Here is a 12,267-nt window from a genome sequence, read left to right as displayed (position 1 = left end):
TGGATTGCATCTTGTCCTGGGGGCAAACGTGGTTTGATTACTGTAGTGCAGAGCAACAGAACTACTAAGCTTGGGCACCGGTGCCACGTAGGCGGTGTGCATGAAAGCATGGTTAGAGTGACAGGCTTGCTCTGTGTAAGCCTCACGGGCCGGGTCTTTGCCGTGGAGTCTTCAGATGGCTGGTTCAGCAGGGCACAGGGATTCCCCCTTCATGTCAGTCATAGCCTGTGGTCTGGTCGCCAGCAACCTGAATCTCAAACCTGGGGAGTCTATCGGAGTTCAGGGCGAGGTGGCCCCCGATGCCAAACGCTTTGAGCTGAACCCAGGGCAAAACAGCAACAACCTGTGCCTGCACTTCAACCCTCGCTTCAACGCCCATGGGGACGCCAGCACCATTGTGTGCAATAGCAAGGGTGGTGGAGCCTGGGGGACCGAACACAGGGATCCTGCCTTCCCCTTCCATCCGGGGAGCGTCGTGGAGGTATGCATCACCTTTGAATAGGCTGACCTGACCATCAAGCTGCCGGCTGGGCATGAGTTCAAGTTCCCCAGCCGCATCAACATGGAGGCCATCAACTGCGTGGCAGCCGATGGTGACTTCAAGGTAAAGCCAGCCAGCCCACAGCCCTCAATAAAGACAGCTGCCTCTGCTCCTTTTGAGAGAGAGAGAGAGAGAGAGACAGACAGACAGACAGACAGACAGACAGAGAGTCACAGGCTGGATGTAGATGGGAAGGATAGGAAGAGCTGTGCTAAAACCACTGAACTTTCTTATCACCTTGGTGGAATGGCTTTCCAAGACAAGGCTAACTTAAAGTTAATAACAATAAGGCAAGTTCCAAATGACGGTGCTTTATGCCTATAAATCTGAGAGACTGAGAACTAGAACCAGGGAACCAGAAAGATCACCCTCAACTGCATAGTGAATTTGAGGACAAGCTCAGGCTGTGTGAGGCCCTGTCTCAGAAAAGAAGAAGGACTGGGGCAGAAAGAAGAGGGAGGGAGGGAGAGAGGAAAGAAGTAGGAGGAAGGAAAGGAAAAGAAAAAAGAAGAGAGGAGAAGATAATATAGCTAGGTTTGACGGTTCAAATGTGTAATCCTTGAATCTTTAGAAGCTGGGATAGGATGATCAAAGTTCAAGGTCTGTTCTACCAAAAGCAAGTCATAGATTCAGGACAATGCCAGGTAAAATCCCAGTGCCATTCTTCACAGAAATAGAAAACAAAAACAAACCAAAACAACCTTAAAATTTATATGAAAGCACAGAAATTTCCAGATAGCCAAAGCAATCCTTAATGTGCTACATGTTTGGGGGTTCGGGGCTGGTGGGGGTTGAGGGAGGTTGTTAATTTACCATGCCTGACTTCAAGGTACACTACAGATAAAAATTTCAATAAACAGTTCTGGGAAAACTGGACGTCTATATGTAGAAGGATGAAACTAGAGCCTTATTGCTTATACTGCACCAAATTGAACTGCAAATGGATCAATGACCTAACCCTGAAACTGCTAGGGTAAAAGGTAGAGAGCACTCTATGAGGTGTTGGCAAAGGTCAGGACTTTCTAAATGGGATTCCAGTTGCCCCGGATAGAAGACTAACAATGGACAGATGGACCTCATCAAGTTAAAAAGTTTCTGTACAACAAAGGAAACTGTCAATTGTGTAAAGGACAGCCTATAGTATGAAGAAGTCTTGACTGTATATCTGTCAGGGTCAATATCAAGAGTACACAAAGTATTAAAAAAAAAAACTACGAGTAAACAAATAACCCAACTTTTAAACTTGAGTTGCAGAAGTGTACAGAGAAGTACGAACAGCTAATAACCATCATTCAAAGTACTCAACATCTTTAGCCGTGGGGAAATAAATTAGGATTACTTTGAGAGTTCCTCTCAGCCCAGTAAAAATGACTGTCATCAAGAAAACATAGAAAAAATGATGGCGTGGACACGGGAACCAGGGAGAGCCTTTTCCACTCTTGGTCGTGGCCGCAAACTGGCATAGCCACTGTGGAAGCCAGAGTGGACGTTTCTCAAAAAGCTAAAAATAGGCTTACCACGTGACTCGGCTATATCTGGGCATATACCCAGAGGACTTCACATCCTACTACAGAGACTCGTGCACACTGCAGCCCTATTCACGATAGCTAGGGAATGGAACCAGCCTCGCTGTGCACCCCATGATGACTTCATAGTGAAGACGTGCTCCATATACCCAGTAGAGTGCTCATCGATGAAGAGAAAGGAAAGTCGGCCATTTTCAAAACAGAGATGAAAACTACCCAGAGTGAGGTAACCACAGCCCAGAACGATAAATGCCTTTATGTTTTGTTTTTCTTTCTCATATTGGAACCTAGCTTCAAAGTTTTAAATTTCTGTGTTGGAGTGAGTGTTTAGAAAAGTTAGGAAGCAAGAAAGATGTCAGGAGAAGTGGTGTGTGTGTGGGAAAGATGTCTTGGCAGGAGGGATACTAAAACATGACAGTGGAGGAAAGGGTCATGAGGGCTGGAAAGGTTAAAATGGGGAGAGGTAGATGATGGGTGGGGGGTGCTGGGATAGAGTAGCCACAACTTAGAATATAAAGAAAAGTCACATAGAAATCTACTCTTTTGTAGCTAAATAAAGGAGGAAATTATTATAAAGTCTGAATAAAGTTATCTATTTTGCTATAAACTTGGGGAAAAGCTGTGGCTGCAGAGCTCACAGGCCCTAAGTGGGGGACCTTGGTAGTGATGCTCTGCCAAATGGTCACATAGCCAAAGTTCCCTCTAAATGTGTATGCCCTTAGATGAGTGCTACTCTCAGCCTTGGCTGAGTGGTTTTGGTCGCTACAGAGACTCAAAACAGGACAAAGTGCTGAGACCAAGTGACTGTTGAGTGTGTGGCCTCAAATTGGACATCTTTTCCAACCTCAGGGAACGTCACCAAAAAGGAGATGGAACGATTGTAAGAGCTGGAGGATGGAAAGCAGTAACATGAGACTCTGTCTTCTGGCTACATAGTAGCTGAGCTGTGGCCACTTGCACAAGTCCTGCACATGTGTAAAATGTGTGTGAAAGAGAGAGGACAGAGAAAGAGGAAGAAGAAGAAGAAGGAGGAGGAGGAGGAGGAGGAGGAGGAGGAGGAGGAGGAGGAGAATAAAGCAGGAGGGAGACTACTCGGAAAGAAAACGGTCATTGAAAGGAGTGAAAGGACAGGAGAGTGTAGTGGGGATGGATATGTTCCGAACATATTGCATGCATGTATGAAAAGTTAAAAGAAAGTAAGCTGGAGGCATGCCTGGACTACAGAGTGAGTTTAGGCTAGCCTGGGAAAAATAAAAATAATATTAAAAATATTAAAAAAATAATATTAAATAAAATAATAGAGCAGAGAGAAGGAAAGAAGATTGTGTGTGTCCATTCTTGCTTCCTTTCCTTCTTGCTCAGAGCCCTAGGAGATAACCACTTTGGACAGCTTCTGTTGATGACCTCTGGCTTGTGGGTGGGTGGGTCCAGCCACTAGTAAACATTACTAAGAGACAAAAGAAAGAGAACAAGGTGATTTAGGATATTTACTGTCCAAGGATCCCTCCCCCAGCATTGTGGGTCCTGGGTCATGTTCCTGAAGGCAGCAAATCTTGTCTGGTGGCTGTCCACATAGTAATTTCCCTGAAGCTGGGATCTGGTAACTGTTTTTTTCTTACTCTCTGAAACCTGTAATCTTTAGTGGCTACTCTGCTATTGTCAGCCCTGGGGATTCAGCATCATTCCTAATCCTAGCTATGTCTCTTTAAGGAATTCTGTGCAAGTAATTACCTTCTATCATGTTCCCTTGTTTTTCTCTCCCTCCCTGTCTCCTTCCCTTCCCTCCCACCTGCCTGTCCGCCATGCCCTGACACTGTATGATTCTTTCTCAGAACAGAATCTGTGTGCAATGTGGTTCATACCTTTTGTAGTCTCCTCAAGATTACAAAAACTACAAGAATATGATTGTGGTTCACATCAGAAGAGTGGGTAGCTACAGATTTGTCACGGAAGCCAAATCAGCATGGACACTGACAATACAAAGTCCCACTTTCTGGCAACACCTTGATCCCAGAAATACAGGAAAACAAGGTAACTGAGAAGATTCAATGGGACTCAGGTGTCCAGTTCATGTGTCTGCTCACAGGGCCCCATCTGGAAGTTTGAGGATGGAGAACTGCAAGGTTAAGGTCAGCCTGGGGTCCACTGTTCGTTCCAGATCATCTGGGGGTAACTTAATGAGACTTTGTCTCAAAGGGAAAAGTGCAAAAAAAAAAAAAGTTTTATTATGCATTAGACCTTAGGTGCAACCCTTCGCACTATAGGTAGGAGGACGAGGAGGAAGAGGAGAAGAAGAAAAACAGTAAGTAAGCACCACAAGGTTGTTGCATTCTGCATGGCTGGGAGAACATTCTCATAAGAGGCTGTCATTTATAAATGAATAGAGCATTTATGAATGAATAGTTTAAAACAACCAAAAGTGACAGATAAAATTCCAGAATGAACTGAAGCTTAAATCACTGCCTGAAGATGGAGGACCAGTGTTGTCAGAATCTTAAATATCAGGCGGTTGTGACTTTCCTAAACACTGGACCGACACCCAGTTTAACACACTGGAACACACGACAGAGCTAAGCGAAGGCCATTCAGAGTATTATGAACATGATTACCTGCCAGGAGCTGAGAATGTTTTTACAGACTGGAATTCCTAGCCCAAGGGAAGAGACATTCCTATCTTGGGATAGTGATGTCAGGATGCTGAAAAGAACATGGTCCATGGGATGAGTGAAGAAGTCAGGCCAGGTGGACAGTGTGGTCTTGGGCAATGCATTTCCCCTGACTAGCTGAAGTTATTTGAAAGCAGGTTTTCAGGACTTAAAACCAGAGAATCTTTCAGTTAAACCTCTCAGGTATCCCCCTGAGAGTTTATCTGACTGTATTTGAAGAAAGGTTAGCAGGATGCCACACGAGACCGGTGGCCCCCCAGCCTAGGGAGGGCTCCTGAAAACCCGAGTTTGATCCTTGGACCCACGTGATGAAAAGATGAGAGCCAAGGTTTGCAAGCCATCCTCTGACCTCCACGAACGCACTGTGGCATCCATAGCACACTGTAGCACTCAGGCAGCCAGGTCTTGTTTGATGGATTGGTGGAAGCCTGTGGGAGAACACACAGGAAGTTCATGTGGCAGAGGAATCTCTGAATGCTGTATATCAAGGGTTACTTAACCATCTTTCCTGGACACTAAACTGGTGAGTAGCTCCCCTTCATACCTGAGAACCAGCTTAGGTGAAACGCGATTTCTGGTACCCTAGGTTTAACATAGTCTTTAACTTGCCAGCACCATTGTGATTCTCGGCACCTGGAGAGAGCCTGGAACTTGGAAGGGACTGAATTAACTGGTTCTCTGACTTGCATCCAGGATGTTTAAGAATGGAGACGTAAAGCTATTTTCCGGGCTTTTCATCTCACAGAATTGGAAGCATTTTGAAAGGTTCTGTTCCTGAATTGCAAGGTGGAGATAGTAATGGTTCCTCTTTCTTAAGGATGCTGTGCTGATTAAATGAGACAACACATGTAAGGGTCTTAGATTAGTACCTGCCACAGCCAACCACTAAGAGTCTGCCCTTTCTTATCATTGGCAGGGAAACACTTGCACGGCAGCTTTGGAGAATATGGGCGTGTATGATCTCCCTTCTTTTATCAGGCTTTGAGGATGATGGATGTTCCATGACACGTAAGCCAGGATGCGTTTGGGCTTTTCAGGGTGGAAGGGCATGCGTGTGGCCACACATCTTAAGGGAGGCACGTTGCCATCTCTTTGCCTGACTCACAAAGTGAGTCAAGCAAAACCCAACTGTTATGACTAAACTCTATTCACTTACAAATTCCAACAGGACCGGCCCTGGGGGGCTCTGCTCGGAGATTGTAGAGAGATAACTCGCTTCTACTGGGTAGTGTCTTTAGAGGAGGGTGCTTCCAGGGCCTAGGAAAGTTGTTTAGAAAAGAGTAAATAAAGCTGAAATTGGACTGGAGAAAGTCCTCTGCACTCTCAATAGGAAAGAATGACCAGGGCTGAGAGAGAGGGAGTGGTACCTTCTCACTCTTCTCCTTCATCTAAATGGATGGACGTGATCCGAGAGCTCAGAGGCCAGGGCCAAGAAGGTAGAGTTCCTGTACGCATCAAGAGGCTTGGCTGAAAATGGCTCAGAGGAGCAACTTCCTGTTTCCCATTAAGCTCTAGCATCTTTACTTAAACCTCTCCCAACTGCTTCATCCTAAATTGTCCTGGGCAGGCGTGATGGCTGGGGGACTCTAGTACTATTTAGGAAGAACAATTTCCAAGAATGTCTCAGTTTCTGCAGGAGACAGGCAAGAAATGTCCCCTCCTGTGAGCCGAGGCAGAGATTTGAGTAACTTCAGGGACAATGTTTCCCTTGCCTCAGACCTTGATTCTTCTTAGACACTTCCTGCCTTTGACGCACTTCAGGATATAAGCAGTGTGTGTGTTTAATTGTTTTGGTTAATTTTGAGACATGGTCTCACTCACTACTCTAGTCTAGCCTGGAATTTACCATCAGCCCAGGCTGGTTTTGAACGTACTCTACAGCCTAGGCTGTCCTGGAGATTGAGCTGATCCTCCTGCCTTACTCTTCTAGTAGGATTATAGGAATGTGCTGCCCTGCCATGCTTTAATTTGATTGCATTTTATTTACAGTGCATAAAGTCAATAAAGTTCTGCACCATTCACAAATATTTCAGCCTGTAAAGAGGCCTGTCTTCATACTAATATTGCTCAAAACTTTCTCTTGGGCTCACTAAATTCTATAGTAGGTGGAGACATTTTGCAACAAATGATTTAGCTTCTACCCTGTCTAAAGCCTACATTCCAGAACTAATCCTAATTTGTACACCCAGCCTGCTGATTGAAAGGAGATTGGAGGCCAGTGAGTCATCGGTGGGACTCTGAAGTTGCCTTTCTTACGTTCACGTGTTCAGTGAAAAACAGCTTGAGGAAAGGGCTCAGCTCAAGGCCATGCTACCACTTCCTGCCTTTCAGACTCTGGAGCCCAGGAACATTTTCTTTCACAACTTCTTTATTTCTTTCTCTGATTGAAAAGAAAAACAAAACAAAAACAAAAACCAAAACCCCCCAAAACTAGATGTGATGGATACACACTTATAATCCCTTTCAAGCCTCCCCCATCATTCCACTCACCAGAGATAACCACCATTGAAAGTTTGTTTTACTTAATTAAATACAGTAATGAGGTAAGGGAAAAAAGGAGTCAGTGAGTCACACTGAAAGAAAATAAACAAATGGAGAGAAAGGAGGGCTCTTGTCTAGGAACAAACTGCTGAGGGCTGATTGTGAATGCAGAAGGGTCAGCTGGAGGTTCAAGCCCACACTTTCCGGGTAGAGTAACAAGAACTGGCTTGGGAGGGAAAGACCACATGACCTAGCTGATATTCTACCGACTACTGAAAAGTTTCTCTGCAGTAGAAAGAACATCTCAGGAGAGGCTTACAGGGAGCTAAAAAGGGATGGCCATGAGGTACAACATAGCTTTAGACCTGTGTGACAGACATGCGAAAAATGCTATAGAAGTCTTTACATTGAGGCATAAGCTGGCAATGCTAGTACCCAGGAGACTGAGGCAGGAGGATAACAGCTGGAAGAGCTGGGTAGACTGTAGAGCCTGTTCCAGGCCAGCTCCATCCAGGCTTGACCTTATTGATACACTGCGAGCAGAGGACATGAGGAAATCAAGCTGGAGCTGGCCTGGAAGCTTCCTGTCCCTGGCAAGCCTCCACAGTGATGGAAGAAGCTATGCTGCTGAGGGAGAAAAGCCATCAACAGTTTTTGACCTGGAAGAGTAAGATGGAGCAAAGCCTTTCTTCTCCAAGTTGCCTCTGCTCTCGGTCTTTATCATGGCAGCAGAATAATGATTAATACAGGTCCTGGGCTGAGACAGGGGTGTAGCTTTGCCTCCTGTAACAGTGTAGCTGTAGACTGTAAAAGGTAGAATTGAGTAGGGTTCTCAAGACCTGCTACAGGTAATAAAGAACTTTATGCAACATGTGTGAACTTTGTGATAAAAAAAGATATAAATTACTATTATTTATTGAGCACCAGAATTTTCCCAGCTTGCACGCCGTAACTGAGCAGAATCAAATGAATAGTAAAATGAAACACGTTTACGATCTTTTGTAATCATCAGTCAATCGATCAATTCAGTGGATGTGTGTGTTTGTGTACATGCATAAGCATGTGTGCCATGGGAGACATGTCCCGTGGGGGTCAGAGGTCAGCTTGTAGGAATCAGTTTTCTCCTTCTACAGTGTGGGTTCTGGGGACTGATCTCAGGTTGCTAGGACTGGTAATAAGGATCCTTCCCCGCTGTGTCTTCCCACAGGCTGGAAATAAATTCTTTCTTAGGGTTTTTTTTTTTTTTTTTGAGACAGGGTTTCTCTGTGTAGCCTTGGCTGTCCTTTGGATTTGCTTTGTAGACCAGGTTGGCCTCCAACCGACAGAGATCCACCTACCTCTGCCTCCCCCAGTGGTGGAATTACAGGTGTGTGCCACCACACCAGGCTCTGGAAATAAAATTTTGAAACACTTACAAAGATGAGGCTCAGAGAGCCCAGGCAGGTTATTTTGGGTGCTTATCTATTGTTTCAGTTGCTCCGTGTCATGACTAACCTTCTGTGTAAACGCCACCGGAATTCAAGTCGGCCTGCAGGCACACCTCTGGGTGTCTGAGGGCGCTTCCAGAGAGGTTAAGTGGAAGAGGAAGACCCACCCCGAATGTGGGCAGCCCCATGCCATAGGCTGAGGCCCTGGGTTGAATTACAAAGGAGAAAAAGAAGAAAGCCAGCCAAGTGCCAGCACTGCTCATTCTCTGTTTCCTAATCTGCTAGGTGTGAGCAAGCAGCTTCATGCTCCTGACGCCATGAGGACCACCATGTCTTTCCTCTCATGGTGGGCTGTGCTCTCCTAACCTGTAGGCCCAAATAAACCTCTCCTCCATTAGTTGCCTCTGAAAGTAATAACTGATGCAGGTAGTTTTACTAAATTAATTTTATATTTTGTGCAAACTCACTGCTTGGTAAAAGTTGCCAGATTCTCCTAAGAAGGAATCTGAGAATGCCTGGGTTTACTTCAGTGGCAGATCAATTGCTTTGGAACATGCTGGTCTCTTAACACTGCCCCTCAAAGCAAGCATAAAAAGGACTTGTGTAGGGAGGGGTGTGCGAGTTCAGAATGAAAGAAAATACTGATGAATTATAGGTGTCTAGTGTGTCTTCATCAAGGGTTATGGGGTCCTGTCCGCATCCTCAGGTCAGATAGGTAACTGAGTTGTCCTTCTGGTGATCTTCTTTCCTGTGCTGCCTGGTCTCCATAATAAATGACTATCTCATGTGTCTAAATATCCTTCTTCTGGCATACTCAAGAACTTTCATTATTCCGTTAGGATTGCGTTCAAACTTCCCATTACCTATCAAGCCTCTCCTGTTTCTAATATCACTGGACTATGAACCTCTGGAAATGTGACTCATGTCCTTCAGCGAAACCATACTGTGTTCAAGGTTAGCAGATTGCCTAGTTCAAAACAGACACCAAAAAAGTTTGCTCAGGAAGAATGACAAGTTTTTGAGCGCAGAAACATATTTCTCATCACTCAGCTTTCTGGTTTGTAAAATGGAGCCATGACGGTTATGACGATGATACCTGCACACTCTGGTGAGAATTCAATGACCTGACTTCTTTGTGCTTCTTAGGACTGTGATGATGGCAGCGATTGATATAGAATACCCGATACATTTTTGGCATTTTGATATGTGTTAACTGATACTATGCCTAACATTACCTTCATTCTTTTAAAAAATGCTTATGGGTGTTCTGCCTGCATGCATGTGTCTGTGGCATGAGTGAGTGCCCAGCACCCACGCAGGCAAGGAGATCCTCTGGGACTGAAGTTACATAGGGTTGTGACTGCCATGTGGCTGCTGGGAAGTGAACCTGGGTCAGCGCTCTTAGCTTCTGAGCCATTCCTTGAGCTCCCTTAGCATTACTTTCAATGGGCATTATGAAAAGCAGTATGCAACCGGACCGCCTCACAGTTATGGGAGTCTTTGGATTTTGCTCAGAGTCAGTGTCGGATCTCACTCAACTCTGACAGCCCTCCTTAATGGTGTCATTGTGCTGCTTCACAAGCATGTGGCAATCTGAGCACACACTTTTGTTTTGTATAAACACATCTCACTTAAATGTGCTTTCCTGAGTTTGCATTTAAAACACACACACACACACACACACACACACACACACACACACACACACAAATTGAAGGTTTGTGGCAAACATACTTTAAGCAAGTCTGTGCTATTTTCCCAGGGGCGTGGACTCTCTAACGGTTCTTGTCAAGTTTGGGTAATCCTTGGCACTATTTCAAATCTATTCCTTATTGTTATATCTTGTTCTTTCCATTTTATTTTATGCATATGGGTGTTTTGCCTACATGTGTCTATACCATGTAACGCCCGAGGAGACCAGAAGAGGGCATCAGATACTCTGGGACTGGAGTTATATAGGGTTGTGAGTCTCCATGTGGGTGCTGGAAATTGATCCTGATTTCTCTGGAAGAGCAGCCAGTGTTCTTAACTACTGATCCATCCCTCTAGCCATTAGTAAGTGGCTTTAAAGTAATGTTTTGTGGTTCTCCTGTATATTTCTTCTCTGGCCCTATCATAAATGAGCATTTTAAAAAAAGCAATGCATGCTAGAATGAGCAAGTGTAGTAGATATACTATAAATATTAATTCAGAATTTTCTAATTTTTACCTGACTCTAAATACTGTGAGAAGCTATCTAAATCTGTAGTCTACTTGACACTTCTGTAAGTTTTACGGTACTACCACTGTGGGAACAGGGATGTGCTTAAATATGCTAAGTAACTTAGAATTCCATCCCGATTATCTGAGAAATAAGCTTATTTCTTTATTAATCTATTTTTCCGGTAGCAGAGACGGCACCCAGAGTGCCTCACAGGCAAGGCAAGTGCTCAGCCATTCAGTTACACCCTGAGCTCAAATCTTTAATAATTTAATCAGTGCATTTATGTATATGTGTTCATATTTGTGTAAACATTTGTGCATACATACACACACATATATGCACGTATGTGCAGGTCAGAGATCTATGTTGTATGCCTTCATCAATTGCTCTCCACCTCAGTTTGTAGGTAGCGTTTGTCACCGACCCTGTAATTTACTGCTTTAGCCAGCCTGGCTGTCCCACAGGCTCCAGGGATCCTCCCGTCTCTTCCTTGCCAGCGCTGAGATTACAGGTGTTCGCTGGCACATGTGGCTTTTTTGTGTGGGTCCTGGGGGTCAAACACATGCCCTCAAGCTTGCATATGAAGCCACTAGTCAGAGCCACCTCTCCAATCCCCTAAACCATTTTTAAAAAAATTCCTCCGTTTTGGTCCAGCCTGACATTTCCTCAGGGTATTTGTGTCTCCGAATATCCTTTACTGATAATCACTACTCCTGTTCATCCGTAATTATACTACAGCTGTTGTCAGGCCGGGTGAGATTCTCTTTCTTTGAGACCGTGAATAAGGAATCAAACACATGGGTCTGTCTTTTCTAGTTACCAGAGTCAGAGATGTGTGAGAAGGAAGAGAGTCAGTCCCTAGGAAGAAGCAATACTTTGGGCATGTCAAGAAAGGTATGGCAATGGGAACAAAGAAGGAACAAAGTATGTGTTCAGAATCCCTTATTTCAAATGCTTGAGGCTTTAAAAATTACTTTACGGAATATTTACATGTACATAACAAGAGGCCCAGTAGGAAAGAGATCCAAGTCTAATCATGAAATTCATTTCTGTTTCACACACGCCTTACACACATTGCCTAGAGGTAATTATATATTATATTTTTATTACATCTATGTCTTGATGTCTTGAGTGTGATTCATTATATGAGGTCAGTTGTGGAATATTCCACTCATAGTGTCATGTTGGTACTCAAAAAGTTTTGACTTTGGAGCATTTTACATTTCAGGTTTTTTTACTTTTTTTGTTGGGGGATAGCCTTTCAGTCTGCAGCCCAGGTTGACCGTGAACTGACGGAGATCCTCCTGTTTCCGCCTTCGGAGGGCTCGGACTAGAAGCATGAGCCGTCGCTTCAGTTATGTATAATATACTGTTGGATCATGGTTGCTTGGTCTGTGTTCTAGTTCCATTTCTGTTGCTGTGA

General features: G+C 44.4%; 1 pseudogene; it reads left to right on the top strand.

The window, feature by feature from the left end:
* The first annotated feature begins 211 nt into the window (after positions 1-211).
* LOC129679950 (galectin-1-like) lies at positions 212-9,811 on the top strand (annotated as a pseudogene).
* The last annotated feature ends 2,456 nt before the right edge of the window (positions 9,812-12,267 follow it).

This window comes from Psammomys obesus, unplaced genomic scaffold, assembly GCF_907164565.1.
Source record: "Psammomys obesus unplaced genomic scaffold, mPsaObe1.curated_primary_1811, whole genome shotgun sequence".
Classification (NCBI taxonomy): Eukaryota; Metazoa; Chordata; class Mammalia; order Rodentia; family Muridae; genus Psammomys; species Psammomys obesus.
The sequence above is the reverse complement of the archived record's forward strand: the minus strand, read 5'-3'. Positions and strand labels throughout refer to the sequence as shown.